The sequence below is a fragment of the Pleurodeles waltl genome, chromosome 4_2 (assembly GCF_031143425.1).
Source record: "Pleurodeles waltl isolate 20211129_DDA chromosome 4_2, aPleWal1.hap1.20221129, whole genome shotgun sequence".
NCBI classification, from domain to species: Eukaryota; Metazoa; Chordata; class Amphibia; order Caudata; family Salamandridae; genus Pleurodeles; species Pleurodeles waltl.
In genome coordinates, this window is record NC_090443.1 from 83,306,088 (window position 1) to 83,314,492 (window position 8,405).

Sequence of the window (8,405 nt, forward strand, 5' to 3'; positions counted from 1 at the left end):
AAAGGGACCAGAATATCCTGGAAGAAGTTGCGTAGAAGGAGGGAGGGGGGGCTTGCACTGCCAAATCTACGATATTATGCTTGGGCTTTCCACAAAAATGGCCTCTAGCCTCATGTTCAAAAAACAACAGCTAACAAGAAGGCATGGAGAACAAAGAACATATGCAAGCCTATGGCAAAAACACACTGGATGGATGCACAAAATGACTGCCAGCCACGTGGTCAAACGACAACAGTGAGCAAGGAAGCATGGAGAACAAAGAACAAATGCAAGCCTATGGCAAAAACACACTGGCTGGATGTACACAAATTGCAGCCAGCCACATGGTCAAACAACAACAGCGAGCAAGGAGGCATGGAGAACAAGGGGCACATGCAAGCCTCTGGTAAAAACACACTGGCTGGATGTACAAAACGGCTGCCAGCCAAATGGACAAACAGCAACAGTGAGCAAGGCGGAATGGGGAACAAAAAGCACATGCAAGCCTATGGCAAAAAACACGCTGGTTGGATGCCCAAAATTGCTCCCAGCCACATGTTCAAACAACAACACCAGGCAAGGAGGTGTGGAGAACAAAGAACACATTCAGGCCTATGGACATAAACTACACAAAATGGCTCCTGCCCACGTGGCATGGCGAACAAAGACAAATGGTGCAGATGATAAACACACACACACTGGCCAGAAAAGGGAGGCTTAGTGGTGACACTGAAGAAAACACTAACATTAAATAAGCAATGCAAAACATGAAAATTAACTGAGCGATAAAAACAACACACATTCTCCTATGCCATCAAATATACCCCACATATACACTTTTTGCAGAAAAAAATAAAATATAAAAAATAGCCAACATGTTTTATTTAATCCATTGCCATCCCTGCTCTAAATTAAGTTTTAAAACCATATACGACAGAAACATTTCTTTCATGTACTGATGACCAGTACTGGGCCTACTGGCTATTTGTCCATTGAAAGTCTAGGTCACATAGTAAAATAAATGAATATTGCAAATGTAACAAACAAAGAGAAAACATTGAGATGTGCAACAATTTTTCTTTACAAAAGATGAAAAATCAATGAAATACAAAAAAATCACTAGGCCATTCACCACAATGATATTTAAAAATCAAATTAAAGTACAAAGAAATACTGGTGCGAACCCAGGCAGACAACAAACACCCTTAAACAATAGTTTTTGAACTTACTTCTGTGATATCACAAAAACAAAGCCCTTAAATCCAAAGGTATATATATCCAGGAGACAAAGAGAGTGATCCTTCCACTGGACAGGAACAGGAAGTTAGAATCTCTGAGACACTTCCTTCCTGTTGGAAAAAAGTTTTTAAAAAAAAGCCTTCTCACACTGAAAAACATTTTCAATGGTCCATTGGAGAAGAAAACCCACCTGAAACCTATTTTTTAGTAGATTTAGCCGTTTCTCAAGTAGATTTACTGCTTGTCAAGTAGGAAATCTACTTGAGGTGCATTCGCAAGCAGCACTATATCGGTGCTGTTCTGGCTGCAAAATCAAGAGGCCGATTGCTAGCGGCCTGAGAACACCATGGCACTCGTGAGCAAGCGCCAAAAGCAAATCTTGCGCATGCGAACTAAAAAAAAAACAACTCCCTTCTTGCCAGAAAGTGAATTCAGGCATTCCGCACTACTCCGCGTAGCACGAAGTGCGGAATTCTGAAAAATTCTGAAAGCAGAGTTTTGCACCTGGGCCTTGTGTCAGAGCTCCGCGCATGACTCAGCATTGTGTGACAAATGCACTTGAATGAATCTAAAAGCCATATGAGACTGCACCAAGCACTGCAAGAAGACTTGAAATGTCCGGTCCAAGTCGCAGACACATTCTCAATCCTGAGGCCATTCCAGGGAGAGGTCACCATCCCACTCCAAATCCTCAGGTAAGTCAAATTAAAAGAAAAAAGTCTAAACATGACTCCTTTTCTTCCTGCCTCTTTCATTAAGAGAAGTGGTTGTACATTAAGGTACCTCTCTGTCTCAGTCCTGTTCTCCCACCTTGGAACCAATCCTGGGCCCTGTCCTGATTCTCTCCAAGAGACCCAAGAGGCCCATCTGTGATGCCACAACATATACAGGCCTTAACGGAAGCCATGTTGCTCATCTTCAATACCCTTTTGGAGTTCTCTTGTGTACCTTTGGGCCCCATGAATCTGAGCAGGCCAGGGTTCTTCCCACTGTTTGAACATCCCCTGCCCCACCTCCAGATGCAAATGCCATTCGTGGTCCACAAGGTGTTGCCAACTGAGTTCAACCACCCTGGCATTTAAAAATCTTGCCATGTGGTGTACAACTAGGGAAATGGCCTGATGGTCCAGCCAGCTCCAGAGGCTCATTCTCCTGGTACAGGGCTCTAGACCCCACCCCTCCTGCTTGTTGCAGCACCACTTTGTGTGGGGTTAAACATGAGACGCCGCCCCCTCCCCCTATTTTGTGGTGGGTTGGAAGGTCCTTTAACACCAAGTGAATCGACTGCACCTCCAACAAGTTCATGTGGAGGTGAGTTTCCACCAGAAACCTGAGTACTCTGATCTTCAACTCTCCCCAAATGTCCTTCCCGGCCCAGTAGTGATACGTCCGTCACTATTATCAGCTTTGGTTGGGGTAGAGAGAGGGATCTGTTGAAAGTCCAATTACGGTTGAGCAGACACCACTGCAGATCCTTTCAGTCTCCTCCAACAGCTGAATGGAATCCATTAGACTCTTTTGGTGCTTGACCCACTGAAACTTCAGGTCCCACTGCAACTCTCGCATATGCCATCTGGCATGAAATGATCGTGAGCAGGACACAGGAGGCTAACAGGCCTGAAGCCTCAGAGTCATCCTCACTGAGACCCAGTATAGAGGTTAAAACATCCAGATCATGGCGTGAATTTCCTGGACTTAGTGGTCCAGAGGAAAAGCTCAAAAGTGTACAGTATCTAGGATGTCTCTGATGAAACGCAACGTCTGCAAAGCAGTCAGGTGTGACTTCAGCAGGTTGATCAAGAACCCCAAGATGTTATGAGGTCTGCTGATAGTCTGCAATCGACTGTGGTGAGCCCATATTTAATAGCCAATCAGCGAGGTAGGGGAAGACTGGTACCCCCGACCCTACATTTTCATATGGGCAGCATCCTCCTCCATAACATTCATAAGCATTCAAGAGATTCTAGTGAGGCTGGAAGGGAGCATGACAAATTGAATGTGCTTGTGCCCCACCTTGAACCAGAGACAGGCCTGTGGGCCCTCACGCCTTAGACTTAGACTTTCTGTGTTTATTCTTTGACTTACCTGAAGACTGTGAGGAAGATTGGCCTATGCAATTAGTTCGAAAATGAGACTGGGAGGGGGTCTGCACTTATAACTTCAACTGGGAGCGGGACCTGTGTGGAACCTTCCGGTTCTTCACCATGTACATCCTCGCCTCACTATCTCAGATGGTTTTTAGGTTCATTTGGATGCAGTTGTTGCTGGCCTTGGAATCATGCGACGAACTGGAGCACCAAAGAACTGGACACATTTATTGGAAGGAAAAACATCTCTTTACAAGTGAAGAAAAAAGAGGAGCTGCGCTCTGGACCTGTGTCTTAGGTGCAGAAAGAAATGAACTAATTTCAACACGAAAATGTGGTGCTTGAATCGGGCTCCGTTCATCACTTTTGGAGCAGAATGGTGTTGACACAGCATCACATGGTGCCACCTGCAGGCGTGCAGGAGCACTGCTTTGAATTTTCAGGATGCAATCTGACACCTAGGGAAATTCATAAGGTGAGGAATCTGGTAGGAGTATCCATCGCAAAAAGATTTTTCTTTTAGCCACTATAGTTTATTTTAAAGTTGAAGAGAGCCCGTCAGCTTCCTTAACAATGACGTTTTGAAAAAAAAACATGACAAAATAAAACTAGTATTCACAAAGCCAAAAGGCTGGCAGTCAGCACTAAACTGAGTAGCTTTACCAGTGCTTGTTGAAACATGATATGCACCTGCTGGTACTACATAATAGTGTTTTATATTCTTAGCTGTTTAATTCATAGGCTTCTCATTGATTGAAACTAAGTCAGAAGTGTAATTTCCTAAAGGTATAGAAAATAAATGTCACTAACATTAAATTATTCCTATGAAACTCTGACTTTAAAATCGCTGCTGTAGGGGTGTTAGAGGTTCCATTAGAAAGAATCACAATTCTTGTTTTTGTCAATTATGTTTAGCTATGCTACCAGAGCCACCTTTGCAGGCAACAACATAAGGATCCAACAGTATGGTGACAACACCCAATTGTATCTCAAAATCTCCTCAACCAAAGATATACAGAGGCTGAAAGCCTGCCTAGAATGCATCCAAACCTGGATGTTAACAAACGTCCTGATGAAAACCCAGACGAAGACCGAATTCCTCCTGTTTGCCTACAACACTGCATATCCTCTGATTCAGTCATGGATCTCCAACTTGAGCATAACAGGCTTTGCACCTCACCTGACAGAAAAGGCCAAATACCTAGGATTCACTCTTGACTCGAACCTCTGACTTAAAGAGAACATTACCAAGCAAAGCAAAACAGCATGGTACAAGCTGTATCTCCTGAAAAAATAAAGCTTTTATCCCAGGAGAAGACTTAAGAACAAACATTAGAGCCGAAGTCCCCTCCCACCTAAATGGAGACAATGCCCTGGTGAGTGGCATTCCACTTTTGCTCCCCTGAAAGATGTCCTTCTTGCAGCTACACAGCTCATAAAGGGTGTGAAGAAATCTAGCCACATTGCCCTTGCTCTGAAGGATCCACACTGGCTCCCCCTGCAAGCCCAGTCATCTTTAAGATTAGTTGCTTCACTTACACCAAAATGCCTGTGCTTAGCTAGAAAACCAATGATATCTGGAGGGCAACACCAGACGAGCAGCTCCAGTATTGCCAGATTAGAGACTAAACTTTGCAGGAAGGAGAAACAATCCTTCTTAGCATATGCCCGCCAGGATTTAGAACAATATCCCTTCTATAAGTCCAAAGCAGTAGATTACTGGGACCTGCTCATTGAATCCCCCAAATCTTGCTGCCCTCTTTTGAACTCTGAAAGCAGTATAAAAAAAGCCCTGAATAAATAGGTGAAATAATTGGCATACACATTTTCTACAATGTCACTTCATCCAGTGCTTAATTTGAGCCGGTGGTTTCTGGTGCTGGGCGCCGGCACTTAAATATCAGCACTGGCACGAATGACAGTCTAACACATGGTGGCACTGTTTGTTTAATTAGAGTAAAGCACAACAGTTGTTTATTAATTAATTATACAGTAAAAATGACTAATAACTGGTGCCAAATCATTCTTTTAGCTTTGAGGGCCTGGCATTATCAGAATTGCCACGCTTGTAGGAGTGTGATGGTTATTAGTTGTGTTGTCACTGACAGCACTGACCAGCAATAAGAGGTGGAAGGGGAAGTGGCCTCCTGATTAGGGCCCTAGCACTTATTTTGTTTGTCCAAATTAAGCACTGACTTCATCATAGCTGTTACATAGTTTGCCATTTTTGCAACCATAGCTGCAGTAATATTTTGCAATGCACATGGCACAGATATTCCATATCCAGGCACACACACACACCAAATAAATGCACACAATGAAAAATCCTAAAAATAAATAACTGAGACCACACCAGTTTCTTTTAAAAGAATGTTATGTTGCAAGTTTATTTGATAAGGTTATGGGTTAACTTACGGTGATCCAAGGGCAGCAAGTGACAATATGACCTAAGCTGGCTACCTGCCTGATTAGCCAGTGAATACAAGAAATACACAACATTTGGTGCTGTACTTTTGGGGGTTTACCCCACATCTGGACTCCATAGTCCAGGAAAAGAACTCATGCACATAGGCGGAATGATCCCAGGCAAACCCTTAGATGCTCAGGCTTACAACTGCCTATGGGAATAACAGGGTGCCGTCACTTTCATTCCAGGGTCCTGCCATAAGGACTCCCGGGGTATTGGCATGAAGGCACTATGGGCTCTTTCCTCTGGTCGCAATTCGCAGCGATGTCCTTTGGCTCACCGTAAAACTCCACCAAGCCTCAGGGGTGACAACCACCAGCCCTGAGGCCCCCACACCATTACTTGTCACCTTAGCCGACCTGAATTTATTCTTGGTGCTAAACCATCTTGCTGCCACCACCGTTTCAGTAGCATGTTACTGTTGTGTACAGTGTGCATAACTCATGGTGCTTAGGCGAACATGATTTAAAGGTCTTGTTGTTGGCATGTCTGCACCTCCAGACAAGGTCCCTCTAAACAATTTTATTTTATAAAGTTTGGGACTGTTCACCTAGGTCACTTACCTTAAGGAGACCCAAAGTGGACGACCTTTGGCATCGTGCGGCATATAATAGAGGACCTCCATCTCAGAAGTGACTTCACTGAGGGGTTTTGGTGAAGAGAAGAGCAGATGGAAGGGTGTATAGCCTGGCAGGGGAATGCTGCACTAAGCTGCTCCCGGCCAAATTGTCACTCTGTGTGTGACGCAGGCAGCCACATTACTTCTGAAAGTGATGTGCATGTGCATTTACAATGTATATTTTCTTACATATACCACATGCAGGCATCCGAGAAGTTTGTGATCATGTTATTTTTAGGGTTGAGCGCTCACAAGTGCTCTGGCCCCTGTTGTAATCTCTCTGTGGGCTTTTAACCACGCCCACAGCATGCCCATGAGTTTGGTTGGTTAGTGGGATTGCCTTTTAAAATTCGCTTGATTTCATTAGTGGAAGGCATGCATATGTCATGCCTTTTTCGGTGTTTAGCCCTCCTCGACAGCACCGGTAAACTCCTGGAAACATTTAAGGCTCTATGTTTTCTGTATGGTTTCTGGACTTCTTTTTTCTATTTATTTCCTACGCAGCGCAATCTCGCTGTGCAGTAGTCTAGCACTTTGCATGACATCGACCCTGTTACATGGATAATTGCATTTTTGACGATACGTTTGACTGCAGCGAACTTCTGTTTTACTTTTTATTTTCAATTTATGTGACAAGAAAAGTCCAGTTAGGAATTTAAAACGCAAATAGCTCTTACTCGAGCAAACGAGAGACCCATTGCATTGCAAATGCTTGTTTTATTAGAGACCTGAAGAGCCTTTCTGACTGTTTAAGCGCCACACAACAATATATTAAATATGTGTGCAAATGTAAATGTGAAGAGAACCTTGAGAAGTTAGTTTGCCCATTGTAAATCGCTTATATCATCATGGTGCTTGTAAATCCACAGGCAAAAGATTGTCCTATTAATTTGCTAGTTAGGTCATGCTGTGAGACACAAGGTATGCCATTCATGAATGTAAGACTCTCTATCTGTTGATATGTTCTGGAAGGTTGAACTTACAATAACTAATTAAAAAAGGCAAATCACTTGCCTGTTTTCCAAACACTATGCGGTTGTTGACCTTAGCAATTGTTGACAGCATTTTTAAGGGGTTAAGCTTGTTTTGTGCATTGAAAAAGGGCAGGTGTTGAAGTTGTAAAAGGATGCTGAACTGAGCGTAAAAATGTTTGGGTGTTAATGTACTGACAAATCAGGAATGGACTGCAGTTCCATCTTTATGGGGTCTCTGACCCCACCTAAAATGGAAAAATCCCTTCCCGGTGTCTAGGAATGTCCTGACACAGAGTGCAGTTGCAAGCATACCATTTGCCATGGAGTTTGGTGGACAGATGGTGTCTTCTGCTCTAGAGGTATATAGAGCACATTGCCAACATGCCTCACTCCATGATGTCGAAATCTGTGTTTACAGTAATGGTGCCCTATTGTCAGTTTTTTAAAAGTCTTTTGTGCTTGCTATCCAGTACACTTACCCTCCCTTTGCTGTGTGCCTTTAGCAGTGTTGATACCCCCCTCCCCTCCTTAGTTGATCTTAAACATCTCTTATATTGGGTCAGGGTTTCTGGGACCCCAAGTGAAGTCGTTACAGAGAGTGTGCCATGTGTTGGGTTTATGGGGGGAGGGGCTGCTGGTTGGTTCATGTATGTACCTAGAGTTTTGGCCATGACAGGCATGACTCATTTAAGGTCATCCCAAGAGTTCCCTTCAGCTGGCACGACAGACATTGTTAAAGCTAGTGTGAGGCATGTTTGTAGAATAGATTTCTTACAAGTGCCCCTGAAGGCTCTTGAACACATGCAGTTTTAGTATTGAAGAATGCCCCAAATTCGCGGCCTTTAAAGGTAAGTAACTTGTGCATTACATTTAGGCTGGGCACTTCACCCTTGAACAAGTTCACTCACAAATGGTGTTCTTCCTCTGGCAAACTATTTATTGTGGCAATTGCACCGATGGCGTTGGGGACTACACATGTCCAGTGTATGCTATCTCAAGGCCCAACTGATGTGTCATTGATTGAGAAATGTGTGCGTAGG